Raw genomic sequence first — 17,059 nt, 5'->3', positions numbered from 1 at the left:
AAGAAATAAACAACTCAAGAGCACAGGCACTTTCATTCAAAAGAGGAAACAAAGTCTCTTCATTTAAATTAGCTGAGCACCAATCCTTCCCACCCCCACACCATGAGAGGTACTGTGGGGATTGTTGGGGGAGGTCATCTAGAGGACATGACTGCTGGTTGACTTGCAGCAGGACTTCACCTCCCCCCTCCCTAGCACTTGGAACAGATTTCTGCTCACAGTTCCCACAGCCAGAGCCATTTGAGGGATGCAGCCTTGAGAGGGTAATGTGTTGTTGAGACTGTCCGGATGGTACACATGACTCAACCTCATCAAGGTGTCTATATAAACTTTTAAGACTTGGGCACTCAGGTGCAGTGATCAACTCATCTTGTGACTGCCCAAGAGATGCCTCATAAATTTCCTTGCTTATGACACCTACTTCCTCCTAATCTGGAGTGGTCTGCTTCTTTCTTCTGTCTCTCCTTGTTCTGTGTCTATGGGAGCCAGTTATGAACCAACAGCGATATAGTAGAGAATAAAAACAGCAGTCAGTGCTGTGTGGAAAAAATTCTTTCCCCTTGTTCAGTTGTCTGTTACCAGGGTTTCAAGCTGCTTAAAATTTAGATTACACTGTATCTTTCTCAATGCCACAGGACAGATTATCACTACTATGACACTGTGTTTCTATGTCGCTCCGTCTGTTTTTGTCTCTCTGTGTCTCTCTCTTGGAAAAATGTTTATGCCTATTCAGGTTAAAAGAATTTTCTTAAGATCTGGTGTCCCTTTTTCAAGGGCTGAGTGACACATTTCTTATTCACCCAAATCTCAGTTTTGTGTACCTTTCATTCAGTATAAACATCCCATATTTTGAAGTACAGACTTTTTTTTTGGACCAGTATAGGAACTTAAAGATAATTTCCACTCATGCTATCCACTCATTTTATAGAGCAGGAAAGTAAGGACAAAAGAGGTGTAAGGAAACAGCCAAGATTACAGTCACATAGAAGCAGAATGAGCATCAAAATCCAGTCTTCCGGACCCGTATTTAATGCTCTTTATTTTTTGTTATTTTTTAAGTTTTTATTTAAATTCCAGTTAGTTAACATACAGTGTAATATTAGTTTCAGGTGTACAATTTAATACTCTTTAAACTCTTCATCCCCCCCCTCCACCTGTTGTGAAAAACTTGGAAGTCTTCAAGATGTGAAGCCTTTGAAAATTGCCCATCTCTCTTTTCTCTCAAACCAAGAGCAACTTCTCTGTGAATGTTTTGTGAACTACCCCAGAGCCCATGCCATTGTGAGATTGTCTTCCATCCCCACTTACTTCTCCCTCAAACCCATTGATGATAATTAACAGTGTGACGGCTATCCATGCAGTCTTTTTACCTCTTCCCAGAGACCTCTCTGCTCACCACCAGATGTTGCTCTGGCAACAATTTGATTCCATGTGCAGTGGCTACTGCGTCGCTGCTCTCAACAAGTTTGTAAGACTCTGGATTGCAAATCAGAGTGTAATTTTAGAGTGACAAAAAAAATAGAACATCCTGAATACCAGGATCCTCCAAATATCCTCTTCTTTTTAGTTCCTACCCTTTCACTGGTACTTTCTGTGAAAACACTCTATTCAAGTCAGCATTTATTAATTGGATCTGGGCATCTGCTAAAGGCTTGGGGGAACAAGAGGGACTCCTGGGTGGCTCAGTCGGTTGGGCGACTGACTCTTGGTTTCAGCTCAGGTCATGATCTCAGGGTCATGGGATCGAGCCTGGCATGGAGCCCCACATTGGCCTCTGTGCCCAGTGCAGAGTCTGCTTGGGATTCTCTCTCCCTCTCCTTCTGCCCCTCCCCTCACTCTCTCTCTAAGTAAATAAATAAAATCTTAAAAAATAAATAAAAGCTCAGGGAAACAAGAAACATATTGAAGAGGTACTTGATGGGAAGAGAGAGGGAATAAAAGTCTCTTTTCAAACTAATAGAAAAAATAACCCTACTTTAGTTCAGTGATATAATAACATACCTGAATGCAGACTTGTCTGTAGGAGACTCACCTACAGGTTCAGACTTTTAGGGCTTCATTTTCAAAGTTTCTCATTCAGGAGACCCAGGGAGAAGTCAGGAAACTATTTTTGAGAAGTTCCCTAGATGACTTTCATAGCAGTTTGAAACCAGATTTGATTTTTCTCATCAATATTTTGTAGTTTGAGGCATACAAGTTTTGCATGTTTCTTGCACATAGTTTGTTACATTTATCCATAAAGATTTTATGCATTTGATACAATTACAAATGGTACCATTTAATTAATTTCATTTTTCAAATTACATAAATATTCAATTAATATTGTTGTGCATCTTTGGGATTTCCTGTACATTCAGTAATGCCATTTGTGTGGGGGAAAAGTAGGGTGTTTTTAGGGAAGGAGAGAGAGAATCTTAAGCAGGCTCCACACCCAGCCAGTGAGCCTGAGGCAGGGCTCAATCTCATGACCCTGAGATCATGACCTGAGGCAAAATCAAGAGTTGAAAGCTTAACCAACTGAGCCACCCAGGTGTCCCAAGAGAAAGTAGTTTTATGCCTTCCTTTCCAGTCTATGTTTTTATCTCTTTCACCTGTTGTACTGAACTGACTAGGATATGCAGTACGATCTTGAATATGAGTGGTGAGAATAGATGTCATTGCCCTGTTCCTGATCTCAGGGGAAAATAAAGTATGATTTTAGCTGTAGGATTTTTGTAGATATACTTTATTAGTTTGTGGAAATTTCCTTCTATCCCTAGTTATTGGAAAATTTTTTTCGGGGGTGGGATGTTAGTCATGAATAGATATTGAATTTTGTCAAATATTTTTTGCATCTATTGGGATGATCGTATAATTTTTTCTTTTTAAATTGGTGTGCATGGTGAATTATAATGTTTGATTTTTGAAATTTGATTAATTTCTGGGAAAAACTATTCCTGAGATAAACTCCACTTAATCAAGGCACATTTTACATGTATTTATATATATATATGTATATATATATATATATATATATATATATATATACACACACACACACACTTTTGTGTGTATATATACACACTTTTATATATATATAAAATATATATACTTTCTATATATACTATATTTGATATGCTTATATTTTCCTAGGAATTTTTGCATCCCTGTAATCTAAATATGATAGCAGAGTTTACAGGTTAAGTGTTTTAGAATAAGGAAAAGATTGAGTTCTGGACTAAATTCTGGCCCAGAATGTGGGGTATGATTCATTCTAAGCCATTGCTGTTCACTTTAATAATATTAATAAAAATCCCTTGCATTGATTATCAATTTACACTGTGAAATCCTTCATAAGCATTATTTCATAAGATAACTTTGTGGAGGAATATTCTTTTTTTTTTTTTTCATTTTTCAGACATAGCAACTGAAATTTGAGAAGATGAAATAACTTGCTCAAGTTCTAGTTCTCACAGTTTATAAACTTTCATTGATAACTAGGGGACTACACTTCAATATAGCAATTATTTTGGAATGTAACATTTTTAAAGATTTTTTTTTTTTATTTATTTATTTGAGACAGAGAGAATGAGATACAGAGAGCATGAGAGGGAGGAGGGTCAGAGGGAGAAGCAGACTCCCTGCCGAGCAGGGAGCCCGATGCGGGACTCGATCCAGGGACTCCAGGATCATGACCTGAGCCGAAGGCAGTCGCTTAACCAACTGAGCCACCCAGGCGCCCCTGAATGTAACATTTTTAATTTCGAATCAGTGTTCTTAACATTTCCCCTACCTTCTCACAAACACTTTGGCTTATAAGTTTATCTAGATGTTTTGGCATAGATGATTTATTTTTATGCTCCTGGTTACCCTATTCTGTATTCCTCTCTTTTTCCCTGTGCATGTTCAATCCTGAAACCTTAGATATTTAGGGTCTGCATGATCTATTTACTAATCCTCCTCACACACACCAACACATCTCAACCATCACAACTAATAGGATGTTCATTCACGGCATCATTTTTTGTTTGTTTGTTTGTTTGTTTTGTTTGTTTTCTAATTCATGGCACCTTAAAGAAATATATTTCTGTAAGTCTAAAACACTATCAGATGCATTATCAGTAGCACCATTAGCTTATGTACTACCAGGAGAGAAATTTATTATTGCAAATTTTTGAATGATTCCTTCTATTACCACATTCATTATAATTTGAATAGTAGCAATGTTAAAATGTGAAAAAGGCTGCTTCAGTTATCTGTTGCTGTGTAATGATCCACTCCCAAATTTAGTGGCTTAAGATAAAAATTCACTGGTAGTTTTCATGGTTCTGTGGGTTGGCTGGGCTCAACTGAGCCATCCTTTCTTGGATTTTCGCAAATAACTACATTCAAATGAGAGTTTTGACTATAGTAATTTAAGGCATCACTGGGATGGATGTCCCAGATGGCTCATTCACATGGATGGCAGTTGATGTTGATGGTTGGATGAAAGCTAGGTTGTACCTGGTGAATAGACTGCCCACACATAACCTTTCCACATGGCAGGTGCTTCTCATAACATAGAAACTGGGTTCAAAGAGGGAGTATTTCAAAGTGTGTCCCAGAAAAACAAAGTAGGTGCTGTCAATCTAATTAAGGGCCAGACCTGTAACTAGACTACTATTATTTTACTTATAATCATTTGGTTAAAAAAAGTCTTAGGGCTTCCCTGATTCCAGTGAATAGAGAAATGGACTCTCTATCTTGTTGGAGGATTAGCAAGTGCAAGTATATTACAAATATAAGTATGCCTCTGTGAGTTCAAGAAAAAATTTGAGAATATGCATCCAACTTGTTAATTGTATTTGCTCCTGGGTATAGAGGATTAGAAAGGATGACTTTAACTTCTTTATAGAACTAAAATATAAATGTTGGAATTATAGCATCACTTTTTAACATGATTTCCAAATACATTTTAAAGAATATTAAAGAAATATGTTCTGAATTAATGTTGGCTAGCTGCCTTCCCTCAAGTTTTCCGTGATTCCTCAAGAGGTAGAAGTGAATACTACTATTGAAACCATAGTTTACCTGAATGTTCCACAATTCTCTGTTTTTCTAAAAAATTGCTTTAGAAAACCCTTGTCATATTTTTAACCTTCACCATTCCACAAGAATAAAGAAATAAAATTTAGTAACTTTATTCTTCAAAGTTCAGTGCCCACATTTTCGGTAAGGGAGTAAGCCTTAGAAAGGCAAGAGAAGACAATTGGGGAAGTTAAGACTAGAAAACTGTGCTCTTCATGTCAATTGCCATAATGATAGGAAGATGAAGGAACAGGGGGGATTCTAATGGTATTTTTTAGCTATTTCAACATACCAACTCTTCGTGAAATCTTCTCATTCTGAGTTAGACTTTGTCTGGGCAAGACCATGTATCAAAAAAAGATCCTAAAGGCAAATGGCTTCCATTTCTTTCTATATGATTTATTTTTCACCCTAGGATGTCCCTCCTCCCCTCAAAAAGACCACATCTACTAAAAAGGGAAGGGATGGAGTAGGTACTTATAATAGAAATATAATTGATACCCAGTTAGAGGAATAAACAAGTGATTATTTCTGTAATCACTATAGGGACACTATAGCATAGTAATGATTGATCATTACTATGAAATCAACTTTAATTGTTCATCTTATTTTTAGTAAAATCTCATTAGGTGAAAGAATTGCAAATTGGAATGGAGGCTTTTGAAGACTTCAAAATGAAGTCTGAGAGTTTAAATATTGATATACCCCAAATCTATCATAGAGGACTTTATGATTACCCTGTGCATGTTGTTTTCTTTATTTACTATAATGCTTTCTCCTTGGGCTACCCTATTTTCTGAACTTCTATTCAAGCACGCTATAGTGAGAAATCAAATTTGCTATATTTATTGTTAATTTCCCCTTTCCTGATTTTCTCCCTCCCTGTCCCTGAAACTTCTTTTACAGATTAGATTGACACTGACTAAGGTGTATTCAGAGTTTGAGCCTGAATCTGTTATGACAGGTAATAAATCACCTGAAAATTCTTTTTGAAGTATTTGAGGAGGTGTCAAAATCACTCTTACAGCAAGTTGATGACAGGGATTATTTTTTCCCTCAGATGACAAGAGCTTTCACACTCACACCAACTGTAGAGTGGTTACTGAACTAATGACCCAATTCTAATCGAATGCCTATAATATTTCTTGTCATCTGTTCTGTCGTCATGAAGAGGGTGGAATGCTGAAGGTGTTGATTTGGGATGTTTTTTAAAGATTTTACTTATTTATTTGAGAGAGAGAGAGAAAGTATGAGCAGGAGGAGGGGCAGAAGGACAAGCAGACTCCCCGCTGAGCAGGGAGCCCAACGCAGGGCTTGATTCCAGGACCACAAGATCATGACCAAAACTGAAGTCAGATGCTTAACTGACTGAGCCACCCTGGTGCCCCAGATTCGGGATTCTTTTTTAAAATCTCTTTTAATACACAATCAGAGAAAACATATTCTTATTAATGTCATAAGTATTTCCTCCCTATTCTTTTATGCTCAAAATAAGCAGGAAATCTAGTTAATCAATAACATTTCTCTCCAAGATTCCCAGGGTGACACCATGAGGGAAAAAAGATAAAAGGCCTGTGACCCTCTGGTCAAAATACAAGTTGAATTTGTTAAACTTCATCTGGACCTTCAGTATTCAGCATTCCTATTCATCTCTCCTACAAAAGATACCCCAAACCTTTTTTTTTTTTTTTTACACACTTGCTTCCTCTTGGCAGATGACCTGATCTTTAGCTAGAAAATCTGTCCTTTTCCAGAACAATGGGACTGTCTACCTTTCTTCCCATTGATTTCTCTTGCAACTTGTTCTATTGTTATCTTCTCCCAAGCCCTGCCCCCAATGCCATATCACACCCTACAACCAGCCTTTCATCCTGCCCTGAAATATATCAAGTATTTTCACCCTAGAAAAACCTTCTCATGACTCTTTCAGGATTATTTTTCCTTGCCTTCATTTTACAGCCTGATTCCCACTCCCTTTCACCCTTAATCTGACTATAGTTTCCTTCATGCTAGGAAATATATCTCTCACAGGTCAGGAGTAGATTCGTGGTAGTTACAACAATGAGTTTTATTCTCATTCTTTGACATCTCTCTGCACACTGATTCTGTTACCTTCCTTCTCTGTATTGAAAAATCTTTCCATGTTGGTTTTTTGTGGTTTCCTCCTCCTCTGATTATTCTACTTACTTGCCTTCACTCGCTTTTCATCACTTACGTGGAGGTTTCTCACGGTTCTATTGCCTAATGTACAGTAAGACAAACACTGAGACCAGTTTTTGGAGTAGAGAAAAGGGGTTTTATTGCAAGGCACCAAGCAAGGAGAGGGAAGAAGATTTCTTGAACCTCCTCAAAGGGTTAGGGTTGAGTGTATTTAAGGGCAAAGGGTCAGAATATGGAATATGCTGATTGGCTATAGTGACAAAGAGAGGTGGCCCCTTTTTGGGGCATGTGCATTCAGAAATCATGCCTCTTCTTAGGACAGATATTCAAAAAATGGTTTTGTTAAGTATGACCAATGCAGGGAGATCTTGGGGTTTGTTATCAGAGAGGTTATTTTCGTTCACTCTTGCTCCCTTCTGCACAAGAATTCTTCCCAGTTCCAGTCTTAGCTGGTCTTATCGGTGTTCAGTGTCTGTAAGACAGGCTCACGAATCAATCAGGTTAAGAGAGTTTTCTTAGGGTAGAACTGTTAAGCATTTGTTAACATGTCAGTTTCATTCTTAGTGTTTTCCTTTAATCTATTTTCTCTCCCTGGGAGGATATCTAAACTTTTATAGTTTTACTTACCTTATTTATTTATTTGTTTGTTTATTTATTTATTTGTTTGTTTATTTTTTTAAGCCAATGACAACTGCAATTCCTAGGTGGTCTCCCATCCAAGTACTAACCAGGCTGGACCCTGCATAGCTTCTGGGATCAGAGGAGATCAGGCATGTTCAGGGTGGTACGGCCATAGACTTATATACCTATTCTTTTTTTTTAAGTACCTATTCTTAAAAAATATATACTTCCAAATCTATATCTCCTAAATTATTTTTCCTTCTGTATTTTAGCTTTCCAAGAAAAAAAAAATCTGGGAGCTATTTGTAAAATTGTCCATTATTTCACTCTCTCCATTTAGACCAATAAACATTGAAGGGGAGCAGAATTATCACCCTAAAATATGCCTCTGGAGCTGATTACTTTTTAAGAAACAAGAAACACAGAAAAAGCTCTGAAAACCAAGTAGAAGTTACCCTTTTGTAAGGTACATTGACATTTATAAGGCAGATCTCCATTTGTAAGGGTGTCTCCTCTTGTAACAGGAAGAGGAGAATGACTAAATTTCTCAAAATTCTTATCAATGAAGAAGGCAAGGTCTAAAAGCTACGTGATAACCATACCCTTGTTTTGTTGTTGAAAACTTATCTCCTTGCTTGGGAGCCAAAATATAATGTGAAGACAGGGTTAGAATAAAGAGGAACAGTAGCTTTATTACTTTGATGGGCCAAGGAGGCTGCAGCTGGCTGTGGCCTTCAAAAACTTCAAGCCATCCAGAGGAAGGGCTGGGGGTGGGGGTTTATAGGGAAATAGAGAATCTAGCTGGTTTCAACAGGAATTGTGTACTGCTGCCAGCCTCATTGATCATGTCTTCAGGGTGGTACCAGGTTCTTGAAACAAAAGCTAAGAACGGAGGAGGGGAGGTTTGCAGAAGAGAGGAAAAGAGTTACTTAGTTTAAAATTGAGCTTCCCTAAAGCATGAGTGCAGCCATTTTTATTTTTGTTCAACTTTATGCTTTTAAGGGGTTTCAGTTTATTGGGCTTTTCCCGATAGCCTCTCATAAGTGGCTTCCCCAATCAACGGCATTTCTATTTATCTGAAGATAGTATTTAAGGTGGTAGCTTGGCACATTTCAGAGTTACTCAATTTTCCTGTGTCTCTCCCATGTATAGAGGAGGTGTACACATTATTAAACTTCTATTTGCTTTTCTCCTATTAATCTTTTTATTATAGAGTGGGTCTTAGCCAAGAACCTAGAAGGGTAAAGGGAAAATTATGTTTCCTCTCCTGTAACATCTAAGCAAGACTAACCCAGTATATTTCTAATTGATTCATTTCTGTCCACCTGCATACACTGCTTCATTTCTCTTTAAAGCTTCATAATCTCTTGTCTGGACATGTGAAACGCCTCCTCACTGTTCTCCACACCTTTGTTTTCTCTTTGCTGCATTCAATTCTCTAACAGATATTTGGTAGAGTAGTCTTTCAAAACACAGGCCTAAACATGTCATTCTTTTGCCCATAGACTCTGCAATGGCTCTTCAAAGTGTGCTCCACTAAACATAAGACCTATTTCTCTTTCAAATCATTATCATCATGTGATAAATCAGTTCCAGCTTCTTTTGTCATTTCTTTAATGAGAAAAGTGAAACTTGAGAGACAAAAGCCTGAGGTTGCTCTGAGATCTGAAAATAGATCTGAAAATATTATAATCCAGATTTTTTTTGCTTATCATGCTGATTATACTTATTCAAACTCAAACCTCTTCTAAATAAGTAAAGTAACAAAAAATAAAAGCCATTGGTATCTGTCATGATAAATGGGTACCCACTAAATAAAAAGCAGTAACAATTCAAAGGAATTTGATTGTCAACCTGGATGGGTATTAAAATCACCTAGGGAGTTGTTAAGGGCTTTTTTTTTTTAATGTTGATGCATAAGCTTCACCAGAATCTCCAGCAATGGGGCTCTGACACCAATATATATATGTATATTAACATCCCTAGTCGATTCTAATTACAGAAAGGGCTGAGAACCAACAGTCTCCCTTGCTACCCAGAATGTGATCCTCCCACCAGTAGTAACATGTTACTCTCAGAACTAGTTAGAAATGCAAAATCTGGGATGTGGTCTGGGATTCTGTATTTCTCAAGCCATTTCTGAAAGTGGTCCATGGGATGTTACAGAGAAATATATTTAAGAAACACTGGATTAGGAAGATGGTTTCTATACAGAAAAAAAAAAAAAAGAAACATCGGATTACACAAAGTTAAACAGAACTGTTCAGTGTTTTTAATATGCAACTGTATGAAAAGTTTCTCTAAGAAGAGATGGGGTATTCAGAATTGACCAAACTCACTTATCACAATACTGTGGAGTTTGTTTTTTTTTGAGTTGTTGGCTTGTTTTTCATAGAATTTCCTAAGATTAAAATGTTCCACAGAACATAATTTAGTAAATATTGATATAACAGTGTTTCTCACAGGAGAACTATTGGCATTTTGGGTGTGGCACAGTGTTAATGATGGTTATTATTAAGAGACTCTCTTACACATTTTGGGAAGTTTTTGCATCCCAGAGCCCTGTTCACTAAAAACAGCACTTTCTGGTGATTTTGGTCATTGAAAATACCCCCTAAATTACTAAACACTCTCGGGAGGGTGGTACTTCCCCAGGTTATGAGCCATCTTGTAGCTGTTCATTAGGCACAAAGATTAGGGGAGATTAAGTTTACCAATCAGGTTTTCACTACAAATCTCTGAGCCATGTTAATATTGGTCTAGATCTTTCTTGTTGTCTTTGGCCCATTATGTAAAACATTGATAGCTCCTAATGCCATATCTTAGATTGGTCAAGCCCGCATTTAGAGCATTTGTAAGATACACTGAGGCCCAAGGTTGTCAGACGGTCCTGCCCTATGCAAAGATCACAAAACTTCATGCCTGATGGAGAGCATTGCACCAATGATGTGGATGGGATTGCCTGGACCAGAAAGACCTTGAGATCACATCAAGTTTAGCCTTCTATCCTCACCTTCCACATGTCCACCAGAGATATTTTTTCCTAAATCACAGATCAGATTATGTCATTCCCATACTGAAAAATCCTTTATTGATTTCCCATTGCTAAAGATTAAAATCTAGATCCTTTGTGTGACATTTAAAAAGTGGCATAATATGTGAGCAAATTGCCTTTTCCACACATACGTGTACACTCACATTCACATGTTATTTCTTCATTTCTCTGTCAATTCCAATAACATGAGCCTTTTCTGACTGAATTCTCTCTGTTTGCCAAATGAAGTATATGCTTTATATCTCTAAGTTTTTGCTCTTCTTACTTGGAATGCCCTTTTCAACTTGACTGATAAAAATCCTACTTAACTTTCAAATTGTCTTACAAATGTCACCTTCTCTGCAAAAAATTCCCCAACATTTCTACCTATCAGTCAATTCTTTCTGCTCATGCCTTCAGACTCATGCCATCCATGACAGCAATCCACCTGGAATTTTAATGAGTGGTGGGTATGGTGGCAGAGATCTTTCTACCTTCCCCACATTCCCCTTTGGGCTCTTTGAGGAGAGCACTTCTGCAGACTTTGTGTCCTCTGGCATCATGCTGAGAAGGCAGCTTTCATTGTCTATGAATGGCTTTACTTGTCCCTGCTCATAGGAGCAAATATAGTTAATCTAATTTGTGAGACTGGCCTGTAATGAGCAGCATTGTTCTACTAGCTGTTGGGTTACTTTGTCTAAGTATTAGGAAATACATTTTACTCTTTTCCTTCTATTTCCTGTCTCACAGATGAGTAAGAAGACCAATGGAAAGATTATTCTGTTTCCTACTGCTATGTGGTGAGAATCTTTGAATCAGGGTCCTAAAACTGCCTTCTAAAGACAGTAACCTCAATCTCCCTCTGTCTCTCTTTCTCTCTGTCTGGTCCCTCTGACCCCCTCTGAGTCCGTATTTCTCTTTTTCTTCTCTTTTTCCTTGCCCATATGCACATGTTCTCTGTTGCTCTCTGTCTTCCTACATTTTTTTCCTGTGAGTAACTGGTAAGTATAGAAGGCCTGAATTATTTTAGCTGGTAAAGTCAACTCCTCCCTTAGGTGTGTGTTCCAAGCTGTAAATATGGGTGGGTTGTAAAAGGATTCTATCAGACTTAAATTTAAAACACATTCTTCAATCTGCTTTTACCTTGAGAGACTTGTACTTTGGAGTTACTGGGCTCTTGCTTGACTGATTAAAAGTTTTTCACTTTCATTTTATTTTCTTCATTCTTGACTTTCCATTAGATGTAGAGAACCCTCTGACTTGATCTCCAGCATGTTGGTGTTTTAGAGGGTGATGGTCACAGGGAGTGCTGGGAAAAAACAATGGCAGCAGCTGTCTTGTGTTTATACTGATTCTGATTCTTCAGAAATGCAGAATAAATAAGAAAGCTTGGGTTTTCAGAAGGCAACTATCACAAAGGAAGACAGGTTCCATTTAAGTAAGACCCTCTTAGGATGAGACCAAGAAATCTAAGATATTGGTCTTGGAAGACATCTGGGCTTGTTGTAGGAAGTCACTATGGGGAAGAAGGCAGCCTCAGTAAGAGCTGGGGTCTAGATGTGACATTATTGCAAATTTTTAGGTTTTGAAAGAATACAAGAGCATTTGAGACTCTTCACATGCTCTTCCTCTCTAATTCCCATCTCCCCAGATACTATCTGGATGTCTTTGTTGTGTTCTTTGTAATGACAGTCTGAGCTATACTAAGACCTACTTGCTAGAAACACAATTTTGCTTAGCATGATTTGTGAAAGTACTATATTTTTGCATTTTTTAGAGAGGAAGAGCATGTGTAGTTGTAGAGCTAATTATGTGATATTCTTCTGGGTCCTATTGAATTTTGGATTCTTTATAAAAGTAGAACTTCTGAGAGTCTTAGAGTAGGATTAATATAACACTGAAGATGCTGAAGGAGCCATAGCTATGCAGAGGAATCCAGATATTACTTGAGAGAAATTCTTTGAGTTGAAACAGAGCATATTAAGATATTAAGTCATTGAAAGCTTTTTTTTTAAAGATTTTATTTATTTATTTGACATAGAGAGACAGAGAGAGAGGGAACACAAGCAAGGGGAGTAAGAGAGGGAAAAGCAGGCTTCCAGCTGAGCAGGGAGCCCGATGTGGGGCTCCATCCCAGGACCCTGGGATCATGACCTGAGCAGAAGGCAGACACTTAACGACCCAGGTGCCCCATAAGTCATTGAAAACTTTTAATGTGGATTTCTATAAACTATAAAGGGTGGATGATTTCATTTTGGGGATTTAACTTTTCTTACAGAGGACAGAAGTAATATTATTTAAATATGGATTTTTTTTATATTACAAAATCTTTATTGTTTTGAATAATCTTATGCTGCCCCATAGCACTCACTGTCCTCCATGCCCTGATGAGACACACTGGACTGCGTGAGAAGGAAAATGGAAGATGGGAAATTAAATTGGAATAAAGTATAATTAATATTATTTCTTTACTTATTTTAGATTCATCTGAACATAAACACTGAACTACCCATGTCCTATCCTAGGAGAACAGAAAGGATCAGTGGTAACAGAGATTAGGAAGCAGCATAAAGAAGGTAAGTAGAGATCAAACATGATTTGTTTGTTAGTCTTTCTCCTTGATGGGCTTATAAATATGCCTGGTTGACCATAGATATTACTATGGCCATTGGGATGAAAGAACAAAATCTGAGGAACATCAAAAGAAACCTCCTTTTTCTGATATTCTCACTTTAGCTCCTTTGGAATTTCTATAAAGGAATTTCTGTTTTATTACCCCACCTTTCCCCTCACTCACTCTTCCCTGTAGCAATAAGAGCAAATAGTTGGACTGGTGAGAATTTGTCATTCAATAGGCCACATTTCCTCTACCAGTTGGTGTTCTTTATTTGAACTCACCCCTCATGCAGTAGATGGTCTCTTACTTGAACTGTGTTTGCTCTCAGGCACATTGAGTGCTCATGTGCTCTTATCTTCTCAAATATGCATTGTTTTCATGCAATAAACATGTTATCAGACAAGGACAGATCCATCTCCTGACTACGTTACCTCCCCCTTAAAATTTGCCCTGCCATTCTTGAACTTTCCATTTCGCAGGTCATTTAGCGCATGAGCAGTTCCCAAGCAATGTTTATGCTACAGATCCCTGGTCCCCATCAGTATGCCCCGAGGTTTATAGATTTAAGAAGGGAGTGAGATGGCTCATTATCATACCAATTTAAATCCACACTCTCTAACCAGTCTTCCAGAAATCCTACCTTTTGGGATAAGTGAGAATTAACTTGTCTGTTAATAAACTTATTCTTTGATCTCTATTTAGACAGGTTTTGTATTTATCTGGCCCTGACTTTGTCTTTGATGTCTTATTTAGATTCCCCTCTCTGCTTTAGTAATCTTGCCTGAGCCATCACCCAACAGACTTTCATCTCTGTTTCCTCCCTTGATTTTGATTTCACCTAGTTACAGACATCCACACTCATTTCATCTTTTGATCCATCCTTTTCCCATCCCTTCCCCTGGCCTGCTTTCCCTGCACACATTGTCATGTTGCAATTGCTCTATAAAAGTGTTAAATTTGAATCCCTATCTCCCCAGTACTATTACAAGGGGAGACATGATTAACAAGGAAAACAACTTCTTCAACCTCCCTGAGATTAATCTCTAGAAATTAAACATGGGCCATCTTTGGAACTGGGAACAAACAAACTGGGAGCCCAGATTGAATTTCATGTTGCTTACCTTTAGAGAATTTAAGGTAATTAAACTTTCTGGACAGCCAGTGTAGCTAGCCCACCAGGGATCCATTGAAGAACCTTTTGGAAAAGAACTTACTCCAAATGCAGAGAGGCCATTTGACAAGCTAAGTTCATCGTCAGTAAGGAGGCTAATTATGAGTATGAGAATATAAGCTGCTCAGATTCTCTCTAAAGCAACACAAATTACTTAAAATCAGGTATGGATAGACCAAATAAAATATGAAATGTCTGTATAACTCACTCCCTAAGAGAAAATACACTGTGTGTTGTTAAGATCATAATTCCCTTTCACCTCGATGAACAACTATCTCAAATTTTTTATCTGGTGCATTCTCTGCAATACCAGACATGCTGAGCAGTCACTGCAGGGGCCTTATCAGTGTCATTGTAGGCTGACATGGTCTGGTGGGATGGATTTCATAAGTATTCCACAACAATTGTTGATTGTGATCTGTTTGCTCCAAGCAAAAGGGTGTCTGTGGTGAATGCTATTGCAGATTGTGGCTGGATGTGCACTTTGTTTATTATTATTGTTCATGGAAATGTTAGTTGCAATTCAATAATTCTCTTTAGTGTCTGAATGTTTCTAACCTTGATTAACTTATTAATGTTGTATACTCACGCTGTGGCATTTCCCTTAATTTTTGTTGCACACCTAACCTTATAAAAACATTATATCTGCATATAATCATACCTACACACACACATTTAATCAATTAGATTTGAGTTGAGAGCTATGTACAAAGACCTTAAATAGATCATGCTTAGGGTATAAATTGTAAGTAATTTCTGATAGTAGTATCTCTAACTTGCAGGAGATTTTATATATTTATTGCTATCAGATCATCAGATTATAATTTGGGAAATGATTTACAATACAATTTATACTTTACTTAAGGTTTTTTTTGTATAGTTCTCAACTCAAACCTAACTGATTAAATGTAGATGTATGAATATATGTATATTACATTTTACTTTTCAGATATATATATACATATAACACACTTATAAATTAATTATTCCATGTAACATTGTTTTCTTTGTTTTATAAATAACTTGTTTGAATTCTGCATTGGTAAGAATTATCTAATCTAATAGAGCGGGATTCATAGCTGTTTCTCCCACAGTACCAGGTATGCAATAAAGGACTTGCTAGTTGACACAATTACAGTGTGCTAACTTAGTTTGTTAGAAGTGAAAAGTATTCCATCTGTGTGAGACTTCAGCCTTAGATATTAATTTTTCCTATACTACAAGGGAAGAGATATTCTAGATTTAGACTAAAGGAACAATTGTTGTACAGTGATTATCTTATACCACCTATATTACTCTATTTAATGCAAGAGGCAGGGTTCTTAATATATTTTTTACAATTTCTCAGACCAAAGAAATGTATCTTTGTATATCTCAAAGCAAAGGCCTGGGGTACTATATATCAATTTTTAAACTGTCATAGGAAATCACTATAAGTATTATATAAATATATATAAATATATATAAATATTATATAATAAGTATTATTATCATTATCATTATGTATATTAATTATTTCTACATGAGGAACTTGGAAGTTAATCAAGAAAATAGTGCATCTTTGAAGATTCTGAACTTCATAAAATCTATTTATAGACCCATAGGAAAGCAAATCCATTATTTTATTAGACATACCATATGTCTGGTGTCAAATAACATTACTATATCCCTTATTTAGTATACTTGGAATTAAATACCATTTATTATTCTCATCGCTATGAAAAACAATGTGTTATAATAAACATGACACTTTTTAATTTGATACTTATTAGAAATATCATCAAGAGCATTCAAGTATTAGATGGAATTAGTTTAGGTGGGTTTCATTGCTGTTTTCAGCTCCCAAAACTCATTAATTTGTTATTTTATCAATTACAAGGCCTATGTTTTTGTTTTAATTCCACTTACAACGGTGTGATCATAGCTGAGTCATCCAGAATTAGACATAGAATGTCTAATTCTACAAAGCCAAATGACTCCCCTCTAAAAATCTAAGATTTATAATCTACACTTAATCAGTGGGAGTATTAATCTGAAAGAAATTTAAAAAAATGTATTGAGTAAGACTTTGTAATTTCAGTTGTAAGTGACAGAAACACAATTTAAAATAAATCAATAAAATAGGTGGAGGAGGAATTTCTTGGAAGGTAAGAAGGCATTTACTTTTTTTTTTAAAGATTTATTTATTTATTTATTTATTTATTTATTTATTTATTTGAGAGAGCGAGAGAGAGCAGGGGAAGGGGCAGAGACAGAGGGAGAGAGAGAATCTTAAGCAGACCCCCGCTAAGCACGGAGCCCACCTTGGGGTTTGATCCCAGAACCCTGAGACAATGACCTGAGCCAAAATCAAAAGTCAGATGCTTAACTGACTGAGCCACCCAGGTGCCCCTGGAGGCATTTACTTTTA

This window comes from Neomonachus schauinslandi, chromosome 11 (assembly GCF_002201575.2).
Source record: "Neomonachus schauinslandi chromosome 11, ASM220157v2, whole genome shotgun sequence".
NCBI lineage: Eukaryota > Metazoa > Chordata > Mammalia > Carnivora > Phocidae > Neomonachus > Neomonachus schauinslandi.
Note: the sequence above shows the minus strand (reverse complement) of the source record.